This window comes from Anopheles darlingi, chromosome 2 (assembly GCF_943734745.1).
Source record: "Anopheles darlingi chromosome 2, idAnoDarlMG_H_01, whole genome shotgun sequence".
Classification (NCBI taxonomy): Eukaryota; Metazoa; Arthropoda; class Insecta; order Diptera; family Culicidae; genus Anopheles; species Anopheles darlingi.
This window is the reverse complement of record NC_064874.1, coordinates 10,106,044-10,133,704: the sequence shown is the minus strand read 5'-3', so window position 1 is coordinate 10,133,704 and position 27,661 is coordinate 10,106,044. Positions and strand designations below refer to the sequence as shown.

The window sequence follows — 27,661 nt, the reverse complement described above, 5'->3', positions numbered from 1 at the left end:
TTAATGCTTACTTGCGTCTTTTACATTCACTGTTTCATAGCGATTTGATCAAGTTATCAAATTACCTCTTCTATTTGCTCCATTTTCCTCACTTTATTTTCTCGCAAAATAAATATTTGCTTCTATGCAACAAATATTGAAATAATCATAAACAAATCTCCCATAAAATCAATCCGACTTTCATACCACTTTGTGCACTTGTCACTTTGTGCAAGTGCACCGTAGCACTTGAGGTTACAGGTCCTGCACCCTCGCAGCCAAGGGCTCAGAGCCATCAAAACCTTCTCCGCGCCAGACACTTTCTGCGCCTCTGATGGCAATGACAGCAGGACGAAGGAATAAATCTGTCCATTTCACCGAGCCTTACTTCCACCGATCACGACATCATCGTCATCGTCGGTCGTTACCGACGTTCGCCAATCCGTTCCAGAGTCACAGAGCGACCGCCTCCTCCTCTGTTCGTACGTCTCGTTCACCTGACATCGAGACGACGACGACGACGACGACGACGACGATGGCAGATTTGTGATAATTCTGATGTGTGTTTTCGGTCTCCTTCAACCCCGGGCGAATGAGGTGGCCAAATGGTGCCCAGGTCGGCCAGAGGACGACTTTCCCTTTCGACGCCCGCGGAGCCCTCTCATACCTGCTCCTCTTCCTCCTCTTCCTCCTCCTCCTCCTCCTTTTCCTCAATGACCAAAACGAATTCTTTTGGATCGATTCGTTATCTCACACCGCAGCATACACCGGTCGCATTCGATCCTGAGACCCTGCCCCGCCCTGCCCCTTCCTTCCCCTTATTTTATGCTGCTTCTCCCTCTTCCTCCGCTCCCGCTTTCTTTCATTTTCGGAAATCCATTTGACGTTCATTCATATTTGGACATGCGTGGGCCAATCTTATGCGGACAATCGTTTAGTTTCCGTCTTCCCCGCCCTTAAAGGGGCTGTCCTGGATGATATCGGGTCCATTTATCCAAACATTGTCCTCCAACCTTTCCCCCTGCTTCCCCTGCCAGGTGATTGGTCGTGTTTGCGCATTAGTTACGCATCGCATTTCGCGCCATTCGCGAAAACACGCGCCCGGCGATCGTAAATATTTTGATAAATGGATGTCATTCGGCTTCCCCTCTTCCGACCCCTCTGCTTCTTCTTCTTCTTCTTCCTCTACTATCGGGATCGGGATCGAAGATTGCGCACGAGTGTCCGCCATGTACCGGTTGCTTGCCGGTTCCTTTTGCTGATCTGAGCGAATTGGAATTTGTAGACTTCGTTTTGTGCTTCTTCTTTTTTCTCACTCTCCTTTGGGCTAGCCAGCCAGCCGGCCGGCTGAACGGACAGCGTAAAGTGCGAACTGTGTCCCTTCCTCCCCCTCCCTCACCCGGGCGCTCACATGTCAGCAGAGCTACTTTCTCTCATTTGCGATCGCGGTTACGTAAAGATGACGTTTGGCGGAGGGTGCTCGAGCATGTGCTCGAGTACCCTGCCCAGGGAGAGTCAGCGGTCCTCTCCCGGGGTAGGCTCACCTGCTGGGATGCATTAGTGAACCGTTTCGTTCCATGACGTCCGTGCCGCCGTTCCGCAGGAGTTCAGACATTCCGTTCTTTTCTTTTTTTCCCTCCCGATTTTTATTACTCTGCATTACTGCTGTCGTTGTCGTTGTCATCCGCATTGGTCCGCGAGGGCGAATGGCGAGTCCTGCGTTTGAATTATCGACGCAAAAAAGGGAACTTATCGCTGGCCGCACGCGAGGTCGCTTCTGGCGCAAACCAAAATCAGTCAAATCGGAATGGGGCACGGGGGAAAACGACGGGGAAAAGGGCATTCGTTGAGTGGCTTTGCTGTCGTTTTCCAAATTATGCTCCATTCCTGTTTCGCTTTCTCCGGTTCTTTTTTTGGGCGGGGGTGCGGATGTATAAGGACAATGGTCCTTTGGGGGAGAAATATGAAATTGACTTTTATACAACACTTAATTGAGTACAACAGTTCCTAATAGTTTCGGTTCTATAAATGATACAGCATACTTCGATTGCTTCTCGATTTGAAAATTAATGTTTTTTTTTTTCATTTTTTGCATTTTGTCACAGCATAGCTAATGTGCTTATCTTATAAAAAAAACTATATTTTTTTCCTTGTTTCAACAATGGACTACAGGGATTTGAATTTTGAGGGAGTACATTAGTTTTATCAAGCAAAGACTCTTGCAATAAGACATTTTAATGTGTGAATCTCTGCAGCAATCTACATATTTCATAATTACCCTCAATGCAATTAGATTCAACTATCCATACTGCAGAACCTCGAGTACAATGGTCAATCTACTGAAAACACGATCCTCTCCACCATTTCTATTCGTTTATCAACATAACCGCAACCCCTCTCCGAGAGGGGCTAGCATAAAACTCGCCCCAAAAAGCTCATTTGCTCCATTAAAAAATGTCCAACCGCGAAACGGAATCGATTTGGCGAAAGGCAATCGAAATGAGAGCAAAACGATTTTGGTTTCGGTTTCGGTTTCGGTTTTCGAGCGCTTTTTGCGCTTCATCGCGAAATCGAAAGCAGTCACCCCCCCAAAAAAAAAAGGGACCCATTGAATTGTCATGCATAAAAGGACTTCCACTTCCAGGCGCAGCAGGATGTGTCCGCCTCAGGGTAAGGTAGCTCGAAGGTTGCCCCATCCAGACAGTGGGCCTCTTAACCGGTAAATCCTAATTCCAAAGCAAAAGGCGAAATCATCCGGATAATGGTTGTAACACATTTGATTTACGAGTCACAGGATGTGCTGTTGCTGCGGCTTAAACCGTCGTCAGAGATTGCAAAAGGGACATATTGCCACCGAACCGAAATCCGATGCCGAATGGTGCGAGGTGAAATCTTAATCCAATCACACCCGGTCCGATCGACCGACCGACCGCCCGGGCGAACCAACGAATGATGCTCCCCGTCGCTTTTCGCATAATTATGTCGCTAGATAGAGCCCCTTCGACGTTTCCCAACTAATAACGGAGGTGACAGAGTGGCGCTCTAACCAGTCTCTCTCTCTCTCGGTCCCGTCTTTTGGGAGGAATTTGATAAAGTGTTTACGTAACGCACAATCGCGTTTGGCGCGATGGTTGGCGGCGGGCATGCATGCATTTTATGGAGCTTTCTGCAAAACCCGGATCCCCTTTGCTAAAAGGTGCCCGAGGTCAGCCCGAGGTTTGTTGTTGCCATGTTTTTTTTTTGCATAGAAACACCCGCGATGCCGAGAGATATGCCGGGAACATATTGTTTTCACTTTTTCGGAGCGAACTCCTCCCGGATACAGGAGTTTAATGGCGAGTTTATGATGATCCATAGGGGGCGTTATTCAAATCTTACCTTTTCGATCGTAGGTATTGCGTCGTATCACAGTTCGTCCGTCTGCCGCAGTCTCTGGCCGAAGACTCTGGAATGAGACTCTGGTGCTGCTCCTAAGTCGCTAGTCGATCAATCACTTCCCTAAACACTGCTCTATATGCTACCGGTATGGTGGTTGTCTCACTTTTGTCACCGAAATCTCTCAAATCGCTCACGAAATTCACGGTCACCATGCTGCTACAGAGCATCTTCTTCTCTCTTTCTCCCTTTCGTTTTCTCACTTTAACAAACCATCACACGATCGCACACAACAACAATCAACAGCAACAATGCGATCAGTCAACGGGCCTCAAGGGCTGGTAGGATGTTTCTGCTACGTGACGAACTGTCGAAGTGCTTAGAACCAAAGGCAAAGGCTGATCGGTCGACACTAGAGCCAGAGTCTGGCGAGAAGTTGTTGTTCCGGGGTGCGTTGACACTCTGCTTCTAGATGCTGCTTGAATGCTCTGAAGTCTCGGTCCGTTCCGTGACTGGAACAGGACGCGTCACTCGTAAATCTGTAAATATAGGGTTTCAGGCAAGAGAGAGACACACATTAGCGAGGGCAAACCCTGTGACGCCACGACGTCGGTAGAGTGCTAGCGCTCTGCAAAGCATAAATATGCTTAATGCGACTGCGACGCATGGTTTGCGCTGGATAATTGAGTTTTAGACGCGGGGAATTTAAGTGGTTACCGAGGGCGGGTCGATACAATGTACACACACACACACACACCCACACACGCACACACGAGACGCGATCTCTCTGTTCTAGTTGGTTCGCGTTTGAAAAAAAAAAATACAACTTTCGAAGCATTACGTCATGGCGTTGCACCAATAAATGGTTTAAAATATGCGCACATGCCGTAATGCATTCAAGTCTTGCAGTTGCAGTCTTGCCGGATTGGTCTTATCAGCAAAGCAAGGTGCACCAGGTCCCTCCCCCCACCCACCATTCGGGATGACCCAATTCACGGCATTAAGAATACGAATTGGATCCAAGCACGCCAAGGCAGCGAACCGGTGTGCCCCCGTTATGGATCATCGTGTTTCGTACCGGAAAACGGGAACGGATGGCAGCAACATAAGGGAATGCCTCTCCACGACCTCCATCGTGCTCCATCAATTTGTTCCATCAGGATCATCCGCAATCACCTCGCGCGACTCGAGCGCTTGCAGTGCGCCATTTTTTATGCTTCTCTGCTCTGCCAACGCCGTGCCGTAGAAGGGTTTCCATCGAAGTGCAGTGGTGGTGTATGAGGGGGCGAGTAGGTAGTAGGTAGTCTCCCCAACAATGGGACGTGACATTTCGGAATTATGCTCGCACCGCCGACACCGCCACCGAGCGTTACGACTTTTGATTTCCCGTTCTTTAACCGGAGAGAATGGAAGGTACTACTACTACTACTACTCTTCTCACTTCCCCCGACTGGCCTCGTTGCTGGAAGAAACATGATAAATCCACACGCCGGGGGTGAACGCAAGCATAAATGCATAAGCAACCCTCCCAGTGGGGCCAAGACCAAGGGCTAAATGGAAGAGGGGTGGAGCGGTGTCGAAAGACAACACGGGATCTACTCTGCTCTCTCTCTCTCTCTAACGGAATGAATGTGAAGTGCCAGCCAACAACGCACACAGCTGCACAAACAGACACACGGCGCAACCCCGTTTCTGCGTTCTGTTCGAAGTGTTCTCGGAGTTTAATGTTGTCACCGATCGTTTTGTGTGATTTTTCATGTCCACTCTTACCCCTTTTTCTCTTCGCTCTTCACTGCTTCACTGCAAACCCATTTGTCTTGCGCGGTAGAAATCGGGGTGAAGTCATCGATGTTTCACGTTTAATCTGTTCTTTCCTTCTGCTGACGCTCTCTCTCTACGTGTTTGGAGGGGCTTTAGCAAGGACTAAACCTCGTGGCCGCGCGCGCACATTTGAAGTTGATTAAGCGTGACCGTTCCACATTAATTATTCGTTCTGCATTGCATACATTGGTTTCGGAACCGGAATGCATCATCTGGCGAACAGGCAGCGGGCAGCAGGCAACCAGCTCCAGTTCGCTAATGAATGTAATCACATCCATCATGCGTCTTAAATGCTTTTGATTGCTCCGAGAACGTACCGGATTGTTAAATATTCGAAGCGTTGGTTCGCTTGTTTCACGACAGTATCGGGTACATTCTGAACTCGACGCGAGATTTATGAACGCTGTTGCTTTCAACAGATGCGTCCGTGTAATGATCTTCTGAAGGCCGTTCGGTCTTTTTTGCTGCCCCCAAGTGTCATCTCGAGACATCAATTCGTTGACATAAATTTCGTTGTCGTCGTTTTTGGAAAACACTTTTCTCTACCCCGTTTTCTCCTCCTCCCCCCCGTTCGTTTCGGCGTCATAAATCACGATCAATTTTGATTACTGACTGTTCCCCAACTGAGGGGGGGGGGGGGCGTTCCTTCATAATGGGAATACACGAACCACCAAGCGACACCACGCGACATCGTTTATTAGCAATTAATGGTGCATTGATTTATGGGCCGGGACTGGCCGATGGGCTGGCCACTGGGCCACCGTGTCAACGCCACCCGATAGCCGCCACCGATAGCCACAAACGGGGCACGCAACAAACCAGACACCAGAAACCGTGTCACTCACTTTTCGGGGGGCCTCGAACGGAAGGGAAGAAAGCAAACAAAAAATGTCTCAAAAACCCCGTCGGGGCGCGTCGTTCGATTGAAATTTTCGATCCTCCACCTCTTTAGACCTCAACGGGAAGGGGGGGGTGCGCGCACTACCTGCACCTGCGGACGGATTTCCACGACGATGAAAGCCGCATATTAATGGACCACCGGCACGGATCGCACGGCACGGCGACAGCGAAAGTGTGTACCCAGCTTTTGTTGTGTTGGTCCGGATCAATCCGTTCGATTGGATTTATGCTTGGCCGCACGCCACCCTCCCCCGGTGATGATGATGACCGTGAATGTCATACGAATTGATCACTTCGACAACATCGAAGGCGGGTGCAAGAAGCAAGCCTCGAAAAGCTCTCGAGCATGCAAAACCGACAGCAGCTAAAGCAGCAACGGAGGAAGAGGAGGTTCAAGTCTCCAAAAACAAACGGCCATTTGTTGACAAAACGTCGGCGGTGCGATGGAACTGGGCCGTGGCATCGGGAAGTAGTCTCGGCGGCTACCTCCTGGAACCAAGTCAAGTACGAAGTGAAATTTTTCTGCAGTCGCAGCACTCGTCGATGCGGATCGAAGTTGAACAAAACAATGTTACCGGGTTGTGTTCCCAATCAAACGGTCAAATCAAACGGTTTTCTAAAACTCGAACCGCGATCGAACGATCGCAGCAAGCATTGGCATCAATTCACGGTGCGGTGCGTGCATTCGCGTGACAATCGAAGACCCTCACCGATGCGAGAGAGTCCACAGCAGAACATCACATTTGGTTAATCGAAAGTGCGTATTGACGGGATAGTGAGTGTATTAGACCCCAAACGAGCGGAGGAACGGACAGGGCCACCAATGAATGTCAAAAATGTTCCAAAAACGTCACCAACACGGTGTAGACGCGTCTGCGTTGCGCTCGTTTGGTTGTTTGTTTGGTGGTAATGAAACGGAACCTTGTTTGCCGTGTCTGGTTTGGAAGGTTTGGAAGGTTTACGGTTATGGTTCGGTTATTGTTTCGGGGTGGTGGTAGGAGGTTAGCTTCATTTTTGGAAACAATGGCATTCGCTGTTCGACGTTCATGCAAGGTTTCCATCGAACACGTGCCGAATTGGGATAAGGGACGTTAATAATTTGTATTCGCTGCTTGTACAAAAAATGGCTAGTTAATTTCTAATTTCCCTTATCATTTTATTGATGGCATTGACGGCATGAGATTGGGCTTTTTAATCCTGAATGTCAGGATCTTTGATGTTCAATTCTAGGATTATTTCAAAGCTACATCACCGATCTACTTGAAAAATTTTGAATACTATTTCTGCACAAATAATGCGAGGTAATGATGTAGAGCTGTAATCAAATTTGTGAATACTTTATTTGTTACAATAAAAAATGTGTCTTTTTTCTAAAAAAAGATCATAAAAGCTAGCGTCTGTCATTTCATATCCTTTTCAAAAATTTATTTACATTCTGAATAAAATACTATCAATTTGATCGAATATTGGGTGCAGCTCTTCCTGATAAATAATCACTTGGTCAATCAATTGGTTCATTCTTGGTGGCAGATCTTCAAACAATGTGAACTGACGTCTTCTGATCCATTTTTGGCGTTCCTTGAAGCATCTACACATCCACTTCTACACACACGAAAACCAGCCCAAACGGCTTCTCGTCGGTGCATCACGATCACGATGTACTTGTTTGTTTGATCAACTGTTCAGATTGATGAGGGAGGCAGATATGATGAAACCGTTCATCTGTCTTCATCTCCTCTCCCCACCGAGTGACAGCACAATGTCATTTCGACTCCAAAACTCCGGGCGGCCAACATTGTCGCGCATCGCATTATAATCTCTTTGGAAAACAAAAGCCAATCTTGTCGATCGCATCGGATCACGTGGCGAGGGACGAACACGTGGCGGTTTTTTGGCAATTTACGAGACATGCTTACGGGTGACACGTTTCAGGACAACACGGCAACAACAACAACAACAACATCCACTCGATAATACACACATTGTACTCATTCACACAACTCACAATCAACTTTCGCCCCACTCCGGACCAGGACCACCAAGATGCAACTTCACTCTGCTCGCTGCAGCTGCTGCTGCTGCTGCTGCGCCGTATTGAAACATAAATTTATTAAAATAGCCTTCGCCGCTTGATTGTACAACATTTCGTCGACACGTGGATATCGTCGTGGGCACTATTGTTTCCGCTGCGCCCGATGACCACCGACCAGCGACCGGTGGTCGCATCTCGCGATCGAAAGGCAAATAAAAATGCAAATGCAACGAACCCAGGCGCCTGGTTACATCGATGCCGGGCACAGGTTAAACGAGAGGGCACACCGCACACACATGCACACACGCGCAGACGGGAGGAGAGTTAGACAAAATTAACCGTAGGTGTGTGTGGGGTTCCAGCTCCAGCAGGGATGACGGCATGCCGGCCGCGATTGGCTTGGAAACAATGGCAGCGAAGATGCTCAACGTCTCGTCCGATGCTTTGAAGACAAACTAATTTCCTTCATAAAATTGAACTACTTTACATAACACGTAAGACTAATACGCCGCAAATACGCCGACCGACGCCGCAACGGTTACGCCCGGCCATGGATGTTCTCTTTCTCGGAGGATCATTTCTACCACGCCAGTGATCGTAAATTTGTGGACCGATTGTGGCGTCGCCATCAACCATTTCTGGGACCATTTCGACGTAGCTGCGGTTAGTGTGACGCGCTTCGTTGCACCCGTGAACCGATCCATGACGAAGGGTATTCGAAGATTCCGCGGGGTGGTGGTGGTGGCGGAGGGGCATGTGAGAGAGGGCAAGTAGCACACGCAGTAGTAGTAGCTGTTTGCTGTTCGCCAATTTATTGGATTTTCTGGATTCGCTTCCGGGCTCCGGTGCGGACTGGCGCTGCGTCGAGCGTTAAAGAAACTAAATTCATCCAAGACGCAAGACGACTCTGTGACTGTGGTAACCACCAGATGGGGAACTGGCGTGTATGACGAGTAACTGTAGTGGTGCAGTAACCACCACTCGTGTTCATCTGCAGTTCTTCTTGCAATTGCTGCTGCTGCTGCATCGAGTGCATCGAGATTAAGTTCTCAAAGAGACATTCCCCGAGGAGCGCCTTCCGTGGGCGTATCAATAAACTGTAGGATTTATAGCAGCACATTGCCCTTTTTTGGGGCGCGTCCCCTTTCTACCACCGTTCTCACTGCTCATAACAGGGCCTGCGACTGGAACCCTCGGGGTGTTCCGGTTCTCGCACTTCGACAGCATCCGGAACATTGTTGCCGGGCATAAACCGGCCACCAGGGGATCTTCGGATGCTGGAGAATCGTTCATTGACACGGCATGCCATGCCATGTATTATACCGGTTGCCAGCGACGATCGCTGCTTCTAATGACTTTTGCTCCACCGTTCCTGTCCCGCGGTAGGTTTATGGACGCTTCTCGGAGATACAATTCCCGCGACCTCTTCCTTTGCAGAGCCTGTTAGGGAGGTGTAGCGATTGCGCGAAGATTAATATCCCATCTCACAATCTGCGCGAGTAGTATGGCCTCAGGCAGGCAGGCAGACGAAAGCGGTTGCCTCCTCTTGTTCCTTATATCCTCTCGGTACTTATCGGCACGGTACGTGGTATATCCGAAGTGACGCAACAAACAACGTCGCTCTTCCGCCAGGCCATCGAAACAATCAATGATATCAAGTGGCCTTCAGTCGAGAGGGGGCGCCCGGGGCCTGGGGATCACGCCGCGTCACGCTCTGGGTGGTGGTGATGGTGCTGTTCTGGTTCATCATCACATCTGGCTGACCGGAGACGATGATGATCCGGCCGACCACGGAGCAGCCCACCCACGGTGAGCGTCGTCGTGTTCGTCGGCCTCACAATGATGACATTAAACCTTCTCCCTTTCTCCTCGGGGTCCCCTATCCCATGGCTCCTGCTAGGCGTGAATTTGCATTTTCTGGATCCCTTCTTCTGCTTCTGCCCCTTGAACTTTGCTTCTTTTTTGCTGCTGCTCTCGGTCTCTCCGCGGTCTACTTCGCACGATTTAGGGTAATTCACAAATCGGCATGACAGATCGGTCCGTCCAGGTCCAGGTGCGCTGCGTACAGCGGAGCAGCGGGAGAACGGATCTCGGGAACACCCGCGGTGCGGTTCCAGGTCAATATTTGCTCTGCCCCTTCCTGTTGATCCAAGGAGCCAAAGCGTTGGCCGCAGCAACGGAAGGGGGGCAGCATGCGCATCAGGTCAGCGCCTGCTACGCCTTTGACAGTTGACTGACTAACGGAGCTAAATTTGACAAGTACTTCAAGAATTCCACCGTTCCCTGTACCCCGGGATGTGGTCGATGTTTTGCTTCTTCCAGAAAAGAAGCTCCGACATAGAATACATACGAAAAAACATTACTACCAGCGACAAGCACCATTCGACGGCAAAATGTTCGAGATAATCTGGCACGAAAAATCGATCTCTTGGACGACAACAATCGAAACATTAAAAGTCGATTCCCCTATCCCTCCAGAGGCGAGCCTGGCACTTTTCGCAACCCGCAACGACGATGCAACGCCGCTTTTGATCCTACTGTCATCGAAAGGGTGCTGCTGCTGGATGGTAAATACTAGAATTTGACATTTCCAGATTTGGTCGTCATGCGCAATAGGGCACCAACCGATGGGGTTGTCTTCAGCGGCTGCAGCATCATCACCAAGTGCACCAACAGCACCAACAGTGCAGGTCTTTCAATGCAGAAGACGTCGAAGAATCTAGAGGAAGGGATGACACTTCATTTCACGCAATGGAACCACCACCGAGTGCCCGCCAGTGCGGCACGTAACCCCCGTGTGCATCCCTGGTTGGGGAAGGATGCATTCAAAGCGAATCAAACGTATAGTTATAGCCCGAGCACGAAGTGCAAGGGTGTGTCACTATTCACCATTTTATCATCGCGCACAACTCGTTAGCTGCTGCAGCTACAAACTTCCTTTCTATTTTTGTTTCGTGATTAGATTGGGCGACACTTCTGCTTACATTGCTCGACTATATTGCACACCGTGCTATCGACTGTGACTAAGACACGTGGCTGGGGGGGGAAAACACACATCAGCAATTAGCACACTAAACAGCCAGTATTTTAATGGATTCTCCCGACAGGGAAGCAAACGCTATTCACGCTTCACATCGACTCACTTACTGCGGGCCACCGGGCCATTCACACCGGACTAATTGCACTTAACCTTACGCATTCACTATTCTCGGACGATTACTACATCACACTCATTGATGTTCACTCATCCACACACACACACACACACAGCGGCGTGGTACGAACCTTAGATTGAATCTACATAAAACACGTTCTATCGGGAAGCACTTTAAACAGCAGAACGAACGAGTACAAATAACACACCACACCAACGATCCCAAAAACCCCTTACAACCGGGCGGTTGTAACACAACCGAAACATGAACTCCGTGCTCCGTATCTCGTGTCGACTGGCAGCATCCTAGGGCTCCCCACAAAAAATGGAGGCGAAAGTGTGACAAACGTGTGCCGGAGAGACGGACGGACTTATCAGGCAGGCAACACGAGAAAGCAACAAGCTAGAACGCGCGCACTCTAGAGAGAGAGAGGCTCCAGATTCCAGAGAGAAATTGGGGTTCGACTTGGGGAGCCCGTGTTTGTGGTGAGAGAATACCGTCCGTATGGTCCGGAATTGGGGAGCTGAGAGAATATCACGCTTCTCTAGAACATGTTCTAACAGGGCGAGACAGAGAGCGAGAGAGAGAGAGCGCGAAACCGCCCTGTATGTGAACTCGACGAAGACGCCGAAGATGCGTGGTGACCGGCGTCGTCTCGCCAGCCCGCACGCCCACCCACCCACCCTCCTGCCGTGTGGTAACGCATGCAAACGATCTGTTCCGGCGATTCCCACCCACGAGCGCACCACAAGACCGATGCCTGTTGTGACATTTATTATGCTCGATCGTTCGTTAGTTCGTGTTCTTTTCTTTTTCCTTTTTCACTGTTTTCGTGGGCTGCCCCGGTGGGAGGGTAGTTTGAGGCAGAGGAGAAATGCAGCACTTGCAGCAATGCGTTTGCCGTCTGCGCCCGGACGGGGGGGCAAAGTTCCCATTTTGGCTTTGGGTTTGTGAACTTTGGCTGAAGATTTACTTTCCAGACGTGCGCTCAACGGTTGCTTCCATGTTGCATGAAGATTAAAAGTGGAAGTTGAACACCGAAACCCTGCATAACATTCCCACAGTCTCATCTCAAAAAGATTGTAACATAACGTGAGTGATTGGGAGCATTCCCTTAGCTCCCACTGGACGCATATTGATTAAACAAATTACCGAAACCGACACGCTATTCGTACGAAACATCCGAGGGCATTAGGGTCGTTTCGACAGTAAAACCAGCAACAACATAAATCCGTAGCAACGCACGCTAATTGTCAGTCTGTATTGGCCGATCTATATTAGTCTCTCTCGTTGGGGTCATGCCGGCTAACACATTACTTACTGTCGATACATCCTCGTGCGCTGGTTTTTTTTACGACGCAGCAAAACAACGACTCCGTTACATTTTTGTGTCACCGTCGTAGGTCTTAAATCATAATGCATCAAAATACTCGAACGCGTGGAACGCATGGCGATACGGAATTTATGGCGTTTCTCACAGAACGGTGCAGAGTGTGAATGCGCCTCAGAATGTCACGACTGGCAGGTGCCACGTGTTACGGCGAACGCTCTAGAGTCTGCTCTAAGGTCTGCCCGTCGGGCTTAAACGTAGCGCTTGTCTTCGAATTTAGAAGCACATGGAACACGAGAACAGACACACAGACACACTAAATGCTGGACCACTTTTTCCCTCTCGTCTCTCCGGGCCATCGTTAATGGAGATGGAAAATGATTTCTTCGAACAGTTCTTAGTGACAGAGCACCCTCTGAGGCCAGTCTGGGAGTTCTTTTTTCCATTTTTCCATGTCGCTACATCTCGAACCCTCGGACCGCTCGACAAGCGACAAGTTTTCTCAAGTGGTTGCCGCATGGAAATTGTGGATGGATGGTTGCCTGGGATTGCCTGGAAAAGCCAAACCATCCAGACCAGCCAGACCAAACGTGGCTAAAATTAGCCAACTCCCTATGCCGAGGCGAGACGAGGGCCATCTGTAAAAACGATCTCGCGTGAATCATCGTGAGGCGGAAGCACGGGATGTGCGTGCTCGTCGCTAGCTGGGTTCCGTAGAAGCGAACACTACTGAATCCGAGCTTCACCTCTTTTTGATTCATTCATCGTTCCCACTAGTCGAATCGAATCGGATCGAACGCCTCCTTTGTCGCGTCTTCCATTCATCGTTACGCACGCCAGATGATCCTCCGGACGGATCCGGAAGGGGCAACACGACGAGGTGTGACTGCTACGCCCCTGGCGAGGAATCGGAATCGATACAAAACCATAAATAACTCGCCATCACCATGCGTGCGTGCCTTGGATGCGATGGATTTTTTTTAGATTCGTTGTTCGCGGTCCCGGAGTGTAAAGTGTTTCCGTTTTCGAAGAGACTTTCTCGCGTGCCCCGTACGGCATAAACGGGAGTGAAAGTGGCCCCGGACAGTGACATTGGCCCTCCCGCGGGACCGGGTCAGGTTCTGACATTGATTTCTGCCTTCCGATCAACCGGAAATGAGTGTCCAATATTTTGCCTCGAGGAAGTACGAACGGTCGTTTGGCCTGTGGTCACTGGAGGTCACACGTCCGGTGCTGCTGCTGCTGCTTCTGCTGCTAATCACAAACGGCGGGGGCAACCGGCACCGCGCGATAAGGGTGCAATGGCAAAGTGGCGAAAGTGATTGAAATGTTTTCTTGTTCGCTTTAGAAATCAAATTCAAGAGGAACCCGACCCAGTGCCGGCATTCCGGGATGCCTTAATCACGCAGGAAACGCAAAACAAAAAAAAGCCGATGGTTGGCATCCCCGACAATCGGCGAAAAGAATTAATCTTTCATTTCTGCTTTTTTAGACGCGGTCGTCGAAACACTCATTAATAGCCGACTGACAGGACGCGGGGAAATGGAGATGGCGGCACCATATACGCGGCGTTTGTCAAATTAGTTGATTACCCAAAAGAGAACAAGCGCCGCGCCGGAACACGCCCCGGGGAACGATCATGTCGGAAGATCTTGTCAACGAGAAGAAAATGATGCAAACCAAAACAAAAAAACGCAAAAACGAGAAGAAAATGATGACAAAACCGGGCCGGCTTCAGACGCGACGATATGCACTTGAGGCTGCCAATGCTGCATGCCGGCTTCTCTCCAGCTTCTCCGTTTCTAACGCCATCCGAGGAGAGCGTTTTGTTTCACTTTCGCTTCGTCCGCTATCTTTCATCGCCTGCCGGGATCATAATACACGGACGCCTCCCGTTTATGACGGGTATCAAGGACTTTGGAGCATTCCGCCCGACCAGCCGACCAGCCATTACCATTTTCGGCTCGTCTGGAATCGCAAGAGCTCCCTTGCTCCTCATCGTCTGCTGGCGAAACGCACGCATCAATTGCACTAAAGCGCATCGCGGACGATGAGGACGACGCAGCAGCAGCAGCAGCAGCACCTTGGTTGTGCATCGCAACAGCCCCCCCCCCCCATCCCGGGCCCCCTGGGCCGGGTTCTGAAGCCAATTGTCCGCTTCGGTGAAGCGTGCAAAACCGGCGACGAGTCTGAAGCGCGCGCGCACGAGCACCAATTATCCTTTTCGTGTTGCTACTGCTGCTGCTGCAGAGGTCTTTTCATCTTCCGGTGAAGCATAGGCGCTTCATTTAGAAGAGCAGCATCTAGTAGTGTTCTGCACACATTCGTTCGTTACTGCGTAGCAACGGCGCTACCGTCTGAGAGTCACGTGCCAACAGTAGAACGAGGGAACTAACGGAGGGATGATGATGATGATGAAGTATGATAGTGCACCCGGCCCGGGGAAAGGGGAAACCGTCTGGGATTGACAATTACGCAGTAACAATAGATGAGTCCCGTCCTGGCAGCGTACTACACGTGTGTGCGTGTGTGTGTGTGTGTGTGTGTTTATGCTGCTTTTCTCGTTCTCATTTTGTTCCTACGCTCCACTTTCACCTTTTCACTGCTACAATCCCGAAGCATCCTGGCCTGGCAGGATGTAGATGTTCTCGGTTTTCATTTCGTCAGCCACAGCGAGACGCCCCCGGGGGAGAAAGATACGCAATAGATTTTAATCATGCAGCGGTGATGATGAAGCGCGAAGCGTAAATGCGCGCTGCTCACAACACATAATTCATGCGGACCACGGGGAATAATCGTGGTTAAAGGTGGTGGTGGTGTGCCGAGCCGACAGTCGGCATGTTGTATGTGCCAAAAAGGCCTGTCTCCCGTTGCTCCTCGGAAGCTATTCTGTTCTGGTACAGTGCCCGCTGCTGCCGTTCTACGCCATCCCATTCCATCGATCCGTTGCATCAGGAAGGAGCTCGTCAGCGAGTTGAACGACTTCCCGAACAGGAGTGTGTGTTTGCTTTGGCAAAGAACCTTTTACAACGAAAATACAAAAGGAATGAGCCCGACTCTTCCACCCTTTTTTTCGAGCTGGCGCACCTCGCTTGAACTGCATTTGACTTTCGATGCCCGACCGAGGAGCGGTTCGTCGCTCAGGTCGATGGGATGGCAAAAAGGGTTGGTTGGCCAGCCGAGTCGCGGAAAGACAAACAATAGGCCGCAACAACGCGACTGTGTGTATGTGTGTGTGTGTGTGTGTGTGTGTGTGCATTTTTAAATGATTAATACGCGACACGATGGAATTATTGTACCATCACATTAGAAAAGAACGACCTAATTCTGGACAAAAAAAAAACACAGTGAGGGTAGCTACCGCGCTGTAGCCTTCGACCGCGTGGCGATCTACTCAGAGGGGCTGAGGGCTTTTTCTCGGCAGCTGACGAAGCATATAATTGACCCTAAGGTCTGTCTGCATAAAAAGGTGTGTGCGTGTTCTGTGTCCCGCTCTTCATCCTCGTTTCAGTCACCGCTGCGCACCAATTGCTTTTTAATCCCTTTCGACCGAACCGAGGGGAACAGGGATGATCCGCTGTTCTACTTTCTTGCAGGGGGTCCCAACAAGAACACGCGTGAAACAGCTGTGTTCATACGCACGCCACAGACACGCCGTCAGGCACGTGTCACCATGCTTCGGTGCGCATTAGCATCCCTCGTCCCTTGCTTCGCGACCGATGAAGATCTTGTTTTCCGGAATCGTAAAATTAGGGACCCGATGTTTGTTGCCAAACCAGGGTTCTCGTTTGAGGAGAGAGAGAGAGTGAAACAGGGAAGAAGCATCAGAAATCGATGCATGCACATGTATGTTCTGCTATCTGATGCGCTGTTTACTTGCGCATCTCGCATATCGCAGCCCAGCGGGATTTTCCCGATTTTGGGGTCGCATTTTCCGCATGCCCGTTTGTTTTTCCAATCCATAAACCACCTTCACTGGATGGTGGTGGTGGCCACCGGGTTCCAATCGACCCTCGGGTGGCCCTCGCTGACCGTTTGTTAAAACAAACCCATTTCTTTAAAACCGAATCGGGGCCCTCCAAGTAAACAAACACTTTAATGGCCGCGGCCGCGGCCGCGTCTTCGATCGGTTCGAGCGCCCTAACCTAAATACGGCCACCGGCCGTTTGGCATTCCTCCTTTTCCCCCCGTGAGGAAGGAAAGGGTCTTTGCATTGCGTTCGCCTATAGTGGCCCCCTAATGATGCATTCACCAAAAACCGCCGAAAATGGAATGGAAACAAAACTCGGAAACGCCAACGCCAGCGAACGGAAAGGAGAGAGAGAGAGAGAGAGAGAGAGAGAGAAAGAGAAAGAGAGTGCCTGTAGTCGGTGAGTTAGAGGCGGATACTGCCGCCCATGGTGCATGGTGTGGGCACAGAGACCAGCATCATCCCAGAAAACATTCCCAATTTAATGCAAACACTGCGTATCGACCCACTTGCGCTGCACTGCGCACTTGAGGCGCGTACCAGGCTCTTTGTGGTCCTTTTCCGTGGATTTATTTTCATAAAACGGTCCAAACGGTGCAGCATAAACACAACTAACGGGAACGAACGATAAATACATCCCGGGAACCCAGGATAAGAAGTGTCCGAAAAGAATCAAAGACCATTTTCTGGGGGGACAACAATACAAACAAACGGCCCTGGACCGGGGTCTTTATGATAAATATGCCTGCGACAGCTTATGAAACCACCATTCCCACCACCGTTGAGTCCGAAATCCTTGAGTCCCTCCCCAAAATAACGCAATCAGCCCACCTGCTGCGAGATTAAGGGCGCCATTCACAACCTTTCGCCATTTTGACGAGGGAACCTTGGTTGCCCAATTTCGCTTGCCTTTGCATTATTTGCCATCCCCAAGGGAGCTCGGAACCGCTCCCTGTCCGCCGTGTGGGAAGGGGGCCGGTCAGAGACACAGACACATCCGTTGCAGACGATGACTCAACCCTTTGGAAGGGCCGGGCACGAGTTTTAATCAACAATTTTGCGCGCAGTTCACAGTGAGACAGCTGGGTTGAATGGGGATTTAGGGGATCCCCGATGCTCAACAACCCTGCACGGCCCTCCTGCATCCAGTTCGTTCACATTAAATGTGAAATATACGTCCTGTGAATGCATATTAATGATTCCAATTTTACTCCGGTGTTTATCGTAAATCATTTGCAGGAGTCGCAACATCGAAATTCCCTGAATGTATGCAATCCGCATCGCACCGAATGCGCGCGCGCTCGCCGAAGAAGGGTGGTTATTGCTCTGCAGTTTTTGGGGGGTTACTTTTACGAAACCCCACGTTCTGGGGGCCTTTCTACGCGAGTTGTTTACATTTTACGGGGGTTGTATCCATTAGGGAGCGGTTGAACGAATTCCAAGAAACTGACTAAAAGGTTTATCCGGGGAAAGGCGCACAGGAGACGACGAATCCCCGACGTCAGATCCTCGATGATTGATCGCACCTAGCACCAAACAAGGATTTCTCTCACGAAAATCGCAATAATAGGATGCAACCTGACACTTGCATTCCGTGGAAAGCTGGCAAACGGCGCCATAAACACGTTTCTGTTAACGGAAAAAATCACAAAGAAATCACGCTTCTCTCGGTACGTATCGGAGCATACGGACCATTTGTTCGTCCTCGCGCTTGATGCCGACAATTGCTTCCAGCTATAAAACTGTAATCCGAGAGCGCCACCATGCTTGGGTGCAATAAAATGATGATTTTCAATCAAGAAATTCAAATCGTTTCACTGTTGATGGTCCATCGGAGCGCATCCGGACGCAGCCAGTGCATTCCATTTGTTAGACTGACGTCAACTTAGAATGGCGACGAGGAGATGTACAGCAGGCCGAACGAAAAGTGAATCGGCAGCCTCTGGAGAGAGAGAAAGGAATTCGAAACAACATTATCATCCATTCAGGTGATAATTATAAAATTAGGCTTCCGTGTGCACTTCGCGCTCCACGCGTGGTGGGTGCATCAATCTGTGTGCGATCGCAATAAATCAATTGCAGAAGCCACAGTAGCAGCAGCAACAGCAGCAGCAGCAGCAGCAGCAGCAGCAGGAAGCGCAATTTATTTGCGAATTATTGCCCGCTCGCTCCCCCCCCCCCCCCCCCCCCCCCCAATGGCCAATGCGCTGCTTTCACGCCACTCGAGTGGCTCAAACTCATTTTCGCGTCTATTTTGGATGTACAAATGCGCCTACAAACCACACCGCCCGCGATGATCTTCTTCGAGGGGCAACGATTTTTCCTCTCGATCATAAAAGATCACTTTCTCTTTCGCTCGCACCACGGTGAAACGCGCCGGTGTGCGTAGGAACATAGGTGAACCCATGTTTTCCGTACGCACGCAAGTACAGGCGGCCTCCCATTCAACCGGCCAGTCGGCCAGGCGTCATAGTCCGGAAGGCGTGGAAAACCAGCGGCCTTTGGGGGGGGATAGGGGCCGGCTTACACCGACCATGTGTCCATCAGCCATCAGCCATGAAATGATTTTGCTTCTTCCCTCAGGGGGGGAGTTTGAAGTTTTCCATCACACACACACATACGCATTTGGCAACTTTGTATGAAAGTGTTCAAGAAATACCTGCAAGCGAGTAACAAACTTTTTCTAATCCATTCACTAGCACCATCATCATCATCATCAACGGCAACAGCAGCAGCAGCAGCAGCGGCTACAATAATCAACATCCTTCAAACCAGCTTCGGAGCCACCCCTCCATATTGGCGATTAGTTTCTTTAGGCCAACAGCGCCAACGGCCTCGATTACATACTCGCTGCTTCGATACACACTCCTCCTTCTCCTCCTCTCTACCTTCACAATCTCTAGACGGATGCGACGAGGCCTCATTGCGCGCATCGCGCACACCGACCCGCCACCATCGAATTTCACCATCTTCACCGCGGCGGGGCGGCGGCAAACAATCCGTATCAAATTTGGTTAGCAGCGCTTACCCAGATCTTCTCCTCCGTGGCGGTCTCGTCGTCGTCGTAGCGGCCTATATATGTAGCACGCGGCACTTCCGTTTCTCGGTTTCGCTGCTGCTTCTCGCGAGCATCAACTAAGTCGAGACGCGTGTGCGCGCACTCGGCTTACCATTCGGTGTGACTAGAAGCACCTTTACGCCGGTCCGAGTGTCGATGTCCACGCGGGCCTCCGTAACGTCCGCCAACGGATATTCGATATAGGCGGCCGCCGTACGTAGTGCTTGAGCTCTAGCTTGAGATGAGGTGATTTGACACCGGTAACACGACGTCGCAGGATGTGTGTCAGACGGCACACGAAACACTAGAACACATGCACTAGGGCCAGGGCCCGACCTTTTGCCAAATGGACAGACCAGACCCGACTAACACGCAAACCCCCTCCCTTGGAGACCCTTGGAGACTGATCAATGCTGAGGGGCTAAAGGGCTTGGTTCACTTCACACACACCACACACACACAATTCGCCATTATTCGCAGACCACCAACGTGGCGGAGTAGACACACCTAACCTTAAAATTACACACCGAACGAAAGGGCTGACAGCAGCACCAGCGCAGCAACCTGTGGAGCCCCGGGTTCTCAAACACTCGGCTCGGCGGCGGGCTGTTCAGCCTAATCGAGGTACCGTTTCCCCCGGTAACACCCGGTAACGTGGATCGTAATCAATTTTAATATTTTCAATTTTCTTCATTTGTTACACTTCAGAACTGGACACTGGAACTCGCTGGCACTTCTTCACCTTTTATGTTACATCAGAGCTGACAGACACTCAGAACACGGCACAAAACACGTACTTGCAGGACACGCACGATGGTCTCCGAGCTAGCACTAGCACTGTACTGAAGCGCACCGATGGCAACGCAACTGAAATGGAGGGATTGAGATTGAGAACAGAACATATTAATTCAGACGTCACTCGACGATGGAGGATTCAGATGCAGTCGCATCGCCCCGTGGACCACGGACGCTCCACAATCGTTTGTCACGATCTCGGGCGTTCCAGATCCAGGAGGGCGATACTTGATTTACACTTCCACGAACACGACAAGGACGAACTTTCGCTATCTGATCCGTCGTCGGGATCCGCAGAGACCGTGAATAATGGAATCGCGTTCGCCGACGCGAGAGTGACGTGCGTGTAGCGGTCCCCTCACCAGGGGTCGCTCTCGGTACGCGCGGGTTTTGCACTCCCTCCTTTTCAATTACACTCAATTGAATGATGGATCCAGACCTTGATGATCGGGGGGTTTGGAATATGAAATCTCGGTGTGCCAGGCGTTCTGAGCTGAGCTATCCCACCGCCCGTGGTGATCCAGTTCCAGCGATCTGCGTCGCAACTGATCACGTTGCTGGCGACAGACACTGGCTGGCGCTCTGGGGGAAACAACAATCGCTTTCGGCACGTACGTTCTGTGCTAGCGGACGGATCTTTTCCCGAAACGACGCCTCCAGCTCCATTCCGTGGACTCGACGCACGTGTGAGAAGAGACTGCACAACCCGTGGATGATGTGGGATGTCCAGACAGAACCGTGCTCTCTTTCTCTCTCTCAAGGGGAGGGTCGTAACCGGAACGAACCACGCGCAAGACCACGCGCGGTTCTTCTTCGGGATTTCGGGCACGATCTGTCGTGCCACCGGGACTGGAATGATGCGGTTTTGGTCGACACGCGACGACGACGACGACCTGGGAACTGGACTGGCGAGTCTGGTTCTGACCGTCGTCTCTCTGGAGCCATCCTACGCATATCAGTCGCGCTCGTTTCGAACCTATTTCTGTCTCCGCGCGCGCCCGCAACAATTAGCATAAGAATGGTATCGCGTCTCTTCATCGGGCGAGGCACCGCGGTCACTGTCACATTGCAATCCCATCCCCGGAGTCCCAGTACCGGGTCAACGCGCGCTCGCGCCCGAGAGCGCCCTGCGAGAGGGCAATGCAACGACATTAACAGTGTGACACAGACCCCGGGGAGCAAGGGAATGGATTGGCTTTTAAAGTGAGCGTAAATCAAACGGGAATGGTGGGTACGCCTTTAGAGCTCCGTTAGCAACATAACACCGCAGCGTAGGGCACGCCGAGAACGAGCAGAATGGTTGTTTATGTCGTTAGAACCACGACACAGGAGAACTGAGTGCTGTGGTTCGGCTGGCGAGCTGCATTGCGAATGTGAATCCAACTAATATTTGAAGGAAGTTGAACTCTGCTAATATCGTGCTCCGAAATGTGGATGCGTCTGCCTTATCCCACGAGAGCGGGGGACATTGGATGCGAGATTCACTCGCAAACCGACTCGCCAACATGCCGGTCCATTCCCAGGGGAAATTTTAGCATCTCGGTCCACCTCCGACGTTACGCGTAAATAAGGTTCCGTCTTTCGGCACATCGGCGTAGGAAGGGTACGGGCTCAGCATGTTTAGCTTATACTGTCTATCTCGGGCATGCGAGATGGTCCGCACATCTCCGGACGTGTCGAAGCACACCGCACGAATGATGGTCTACATCTTTCACCTTCCCACTCTCTTTGTCTCTCTCTCTCTCTCCATCAAGCGCACTTCCTGTTGCAGTGTGATGATGCGTTACGGCAGAACGAAGAATTCTGGGAAAGTAATTACTAAACCACCGGCTGCGGTTGGTCCGTACACCCGAAATCACCGATACTTCTAGATCGAGAATGAATGAATGTGTCTTCGGTGCGAACACGTCACTTTCCGTTCCTCGAAGACCTCGGAATCGAGATGGCTGCATCACCGGTCAACCGGCCTAGCCGCGGTCGGATTGCGCCATACCCACCACCAATCGCATTCAGCCCCATCGTTGATAGGAGCACGGTGAACGGGAGGGGCACTGCTACCACCCCTCCCGGTAGTGCCCACGACGTTGGCTAATTGAGACGAATTGTGGACCACCTCGAACACAACGTCAAAACACAGTCAAAGGGGAGAGCTTAGAGACCGGAGCCCGAGATCCACCGAGTGCGCATCCGAGTGCATTCCCGGGGGGTGATTGTTTTTAACGCGGGAGTGGGGTAAGTAAATAAATGAACCGAAAAACAGGAAGCACACACCCACACACCACCTACTCCAACCTACCCAACCACCGCCCCGGGAGGCCAAGGAATGTCTCTCGGGAGATGAAGATGTACGATGGGAATTGGAGCATGAAACAAACATACAGCGGAATGGAATGGACGCTTCCAAAACCCATCAGACACTAGAGACACGGAACAGGCCTCCCAGTGCACGTGGTCTCAAGACGGTTGAGATACCGGCAGCAACCACCTCGAAACATTGCAACCCAAAGCACCCCCCGGGCAACCCCATTGCTCAACCCATGGCGGTCTGGCATGACATTAAATATTGCGAAACTAATGCATCCCGCTTGGTTGGTTGGTTGGTTGTGGGCCACCAGGCTTGCCGGTTCGCGATCGATCAATTCGACTAAACATTCACCGCCTGATAAGCGAACCCAGGGAAAACCGAGACCGGATGTCGGCGTGGATGGATTCGCCAAGGTGAGGAAAGATAAAGTGCCCCCTGAGGGGGAATCGAGAATCGTATCTCGCGTATCGGTTGCGGAAGACAGTGCGCTGATCGGTTGACTGATAGTGGTCCCGGGCGGGGTAATTAATTGAATCTTTTAGACATTACATCTACGCGCTCTCTCTACTAATTATCGCAATACATTACCGCGGGAGTCGCTCAGCAGGAGCTCTCCGTTCCGGTGACTCGTTGCTAGTTCAAATCGAGATCATTTGACTTCCACTAGTTGTAGCTCTTTTGAATCTTCTTCATCCAATTGCTTGCAAGTTAATTAACTAATTGCTTACTCAACCAGATTTATGTCGTTGGTTTTTTACAGTCAATATCCATTAGAACATTACTAGCATCATGTCTGAATCGCGATTCTAGAGCTCTAAACCCATAAACCAGGGAGTGCCTTGTATTTGAGAGACCAAAAGTAATAAAGCTACAAGCCGGGCCATCGGTTCATTCGTCTCGCGGTCGGGGATAAGGTCAGGGTTAAGCGTAGCCTCCCTCGTTTGTTGACCAACTACCGCCCCGCCCCCCTTCCGACCCCTACCTCGTAGTTGTTTGAGCATAAATTTTCATTAGTTCAAATTACCCGCAATCGGTGATCAGTTCGAAAATGGGGACCGAACGTGTTTAGTGCCATGTCATGCGATTGGCTGTTGACACGCGCTCGCTCACGCTCACTCACGTAATGAGCCACATTACGACCGGCATCCTGTGCAATTGTCACACAGTTCCGCCCGCATGCGGAGAGACCGATCGTCTTCCGCCTGCATCAGCTGAGACACTATAGGCACACGGAGCACGACGCCCCTTATTAGTCCTACAGTGCTACAAAAATCCTGACCCTATTCTAATGCGCGGGACCTCTAATGCGGATCGGCACCCCTTCAAGTTTCACTTTGGCCATCTGCATAGATCCATCCATCCATTCGGGCGGTCGTGCGGCCAACCAGTAATCTGCTTAGAACCACCCAAAAGCCACGAAACGATGTCCTGCTCCAATACCAATCGATTGTGACCGTCACACACACACACACACACTGGTACACCCCAGTACAACTGGAACGCACTCGCGATACACTTGAGTGATATTTTCAATTTCGGGTTGCCTCTCTCTCTTGGAGGACTTTTGGCTTTTGGCGGGGGGAAAGCGCTTCGGGGCATGCAAGTGCCACAGCTGGGCGCCTCTTCTCGCCGGCAACAGCAGACCAGTTGCAATAGGGGACTTTGGTGCGTCTTCCCAATCGGTGACGGTGCCGGTCGCATGCGTACTAGGAGTAGATGAAGGTTACTGAACTGAGCTTCAGCACTGGAGCTGCATTTTTCGTGGAAAATCCAAGAAAACTCTACACTCGTCGCGGACACTTTGCTTTGCACAATATTTCCAGTGCTTCTCAGAGCAACTCCTTCGTAATTCCGCACCATCTGTTTACCTTTTCCGCAAGTTTTCTACTACACTACGACTTTGATCACTATAACAACAACGAGAAGCGAATCCGGTTGACCACACGGGCGGATCGGGTACATCTACAGAACACTCGGTTTAAGAAGGAGAACACACTTCAGCGAATAACAAGAACGACGAAAACGCCAGACCATCAACAGCAGCAGCAGGCACTCTGGTGTGTGTGGTCCAGTACCAGTGGCCGCACCGCGTGGCCGATCGAACGCGCTGCTTTGAGGGAAAATCTACGACTACGAGAGAGCCGGTCCCATAAGCCACTGCCAACCCAATGGCAGCCCATCTGTTTCGAGGTGTACGAGGCGAGGTGTATTACCCCTCGTCACACCCCTCAAGCCCCAGGGGCCGCAGTCGTACCCTCGTCACGCGGAGGGAGATCGTTTTACGTTCTTTTTCACCCTCACGTATTACCGGGGACCGCTCGGATCCGTGTATGTGTGGCCAGCAGGCCGGCCACATTTTGCCGGGTGTGTTTTTCCTTTTTCCCTCGCCCTCACTCGGTTACATGTGCACACGCGCTCTCTCTTTCTCTCTCTCTCTCGCGAGCTCTCTTTGTACCTCCAATAGCACGAGATCTATTATCTTGCGCACGAGTTTTCTCTCCCAAAAACCAACTTCCCCATATACCCGCACGCACCACGCGTTTATGCATTTTCCATGCTTTCTCGCTCTCTCTCTTCGTTGCTCGCTGGTTCGCGAGAGCGCGGCACCGAAACGCAGCAGCCATAGACCGCATAAGGGCGACCGCTACTACGATGCATCTCTGCAGCAGCAGCAGCAGCTCCGTGGAGGTTGCAGTTTTGGAAGGTTTTTCCTCCTCAGAGAGCGAGAGAGAGAGAGAGAGAGAGAGAGAAGGAGAGAGAAATGGTATGTTGACAGAGAGCAACATAGCAACCCCAGGAGCGAATGTGTGCGAGCGAAAACTCTCGGGATTAGGGGATGACAACCGGAATCTCGAATGCAACCCCTAGAGCCACCATCAACAAGGGGGAAGAAAGGGATTCTTAAGGGCCAAAGGACTGGTAGACGAGGCCGGTGGTGTATGCGAGATGAGAGGGTGACTTTTTTTTCCCTATTCTCTCCACCACACCTCCCTAGCTGCACCGGCAACAGCGGGAAAGTCGGTGCGAGTTAGTGGAGGTGTTCATGTAAATCGTTCCGCCCCGCGCGCGCTCATGGTATAGGCGCCAGGGTAAAGGGGTCGTCGTGGTCCTCGCCATTATGCTGCCCTCGGGCGACACATAAGGAATCCACCGAAAGAAGGGATTCCGAATTCCAGGCGCCAGGCAGCGGTACGTTAAAATGCAAAAAAAAAACTTTCGGGAAACGTGTGTTGACCCAGCGCCCTGGCCATCAGCTGTTGTGCGATTGCTTGGTCCAGTAATAGGCTGCTTGCTGTTGTTGTATGGTGTAGGGGTCATTGTAGTCCTGCTGCTCAAATTTATGATTCCATTGTAAACAGTTTGTGCAAACTAATTTATGTTTATGTTGCACAAAAAAAAGTTCAGCCAAGAACAGGGGACCAACCACTTTGCCTAATGGCGGCTGGCACACATGGTCATTTAGATCGACCGGCATAGACTCATCGTCGTCGTCGTCGTCGTCGTCGTCGACGCCGTCCAATTAAAACACATCTGGACCGGTTGCGATTGAACGGTCGTGATTTGCATTGCGAATTAGCAACGACTCTTTCCGGAAGGCCTTTCCCCGGTATCAACATATTCGGCTCCTGATAAACAAACGCTCGAACCATAATATGGTCCATGGCCACCGCTCTTCTAGCGCTCCTATCACTGCTGCTGCCGCTGCTTCTGTTGTTCTGCTCACTTCGCCTTCACTGGGACTAGTTTCTCGCGATTAGTCTTTCACACACTCTCTCTCTCTCTCTCTTTCGCTCTCTAACGCTCTGTTTCTGTTGGATTTACCCACGATTGCTCATCATCGTGTGCAGCAAATCCTACTGCCAAGAAGAACCCGGAACATGCGCACTACCATCATCCTGTCAGTGGCGAAGGATGAGGGAAAAAAAAAGAAAAACAGCCCCTTTAGTTTCTTCCATGTTATTCACCACAAAAAAAACACTTGGACATCGTTTCTTGAGACATAAAATTCTGGACCAACGATTCACGACTAGAATTCGCAACCCGAAGGTCTAGGTTCTATTTTTAGGACCCCGACAACTGAATCCAATGCTGTCACGCAGGTCCCCACAACATAAAGGGGGGAGGCACTCCCTGACACTGGCACTCTGGTCACATTCGGGATTCGGGTGTGTCCACACCCGTGTGGGTTGGTCCTGGCACGTTATGCTAGTCCGCAAATCCTACCAGACAGCCTTGACGCTGTCGTGATGAGCCTTGGAGTGGTGCAGTACCACCAGCAGACATCCGCACACATTATCGATCGTTTTCCGTCTGGAATTAGTGTCTTCCCGAGGGGCTAGGAAAGGGGGGGTAGGGGAACGCGGTTTGCGGATTATTATTATCCTCACGAGGCCGTCCTCCACGGCGAATGCCCTCGGGACGCTTATGCAGTACACAAACACTTCAGAGAGACGCCCTTAGAGTGAATATTCCACTTCAGCACTCTATGGTGCTCTACGTCAGGTATCCTTTTCAACCTACCGCCCGGGGTTATCACGAGTTCAGGAATTCCTTTCTTATCGTTCGCGCACACACACACACACACACTCAGCACACAGTACACACGGTTTTACATCGTCATAACACCCCACACACACAGTGTACGGAACCGTGGTCGTTGGTGTCCGCAATCTCGGTTGAGCAGCACGAGAGAACTGTCAGCGTACTACTGGCAGCGGACCAGCGAGCTAGCCAGCTCCACGGTGAAGATGACTCTCGATTACTCTCCACAAAAACGCTTCGAACGTTGCTGCTACCGCCGCCGCCAGTCTGGCTGGCTGGTTGAGTGTTTCTCTCTCGCTGGCGTGAGACAAACCGGCAGTTGGCTCTCCCTTTCGCACTTGCACACGCTCCAGGACACTCGGGCCCCGAGGCCTTCGACTCCGGATCGTATCGCCAGAA

At 51.0% G+C, this 27,661-nt stretch overlaps 1 long non-coding RNA gene across 1 annotated transcript; it reads right to left on the bottom strand.

The window, feature by feature from the left end:
* Window positions 1-3,704: 3,704 nt before the first annotated feature.
* Window positions 3,705-27,381, bottom strand: LOC125949067 (uncharacterized). Its single transcript, XR_007468638.1, has 3 exons — window positions 27,242-27,381; window positions 19,591-20,487; window positions 3,705-3,893 (listed from the first exon to the last, which is right to left on the bottom strand). It is a non-coding gene; the product is annotated as an uncharacterized LOC125949067 (long non-coding RNA).
* Between the last annotated feature and the right edge of the window lie 280 nt (window positions 27,382-27,661).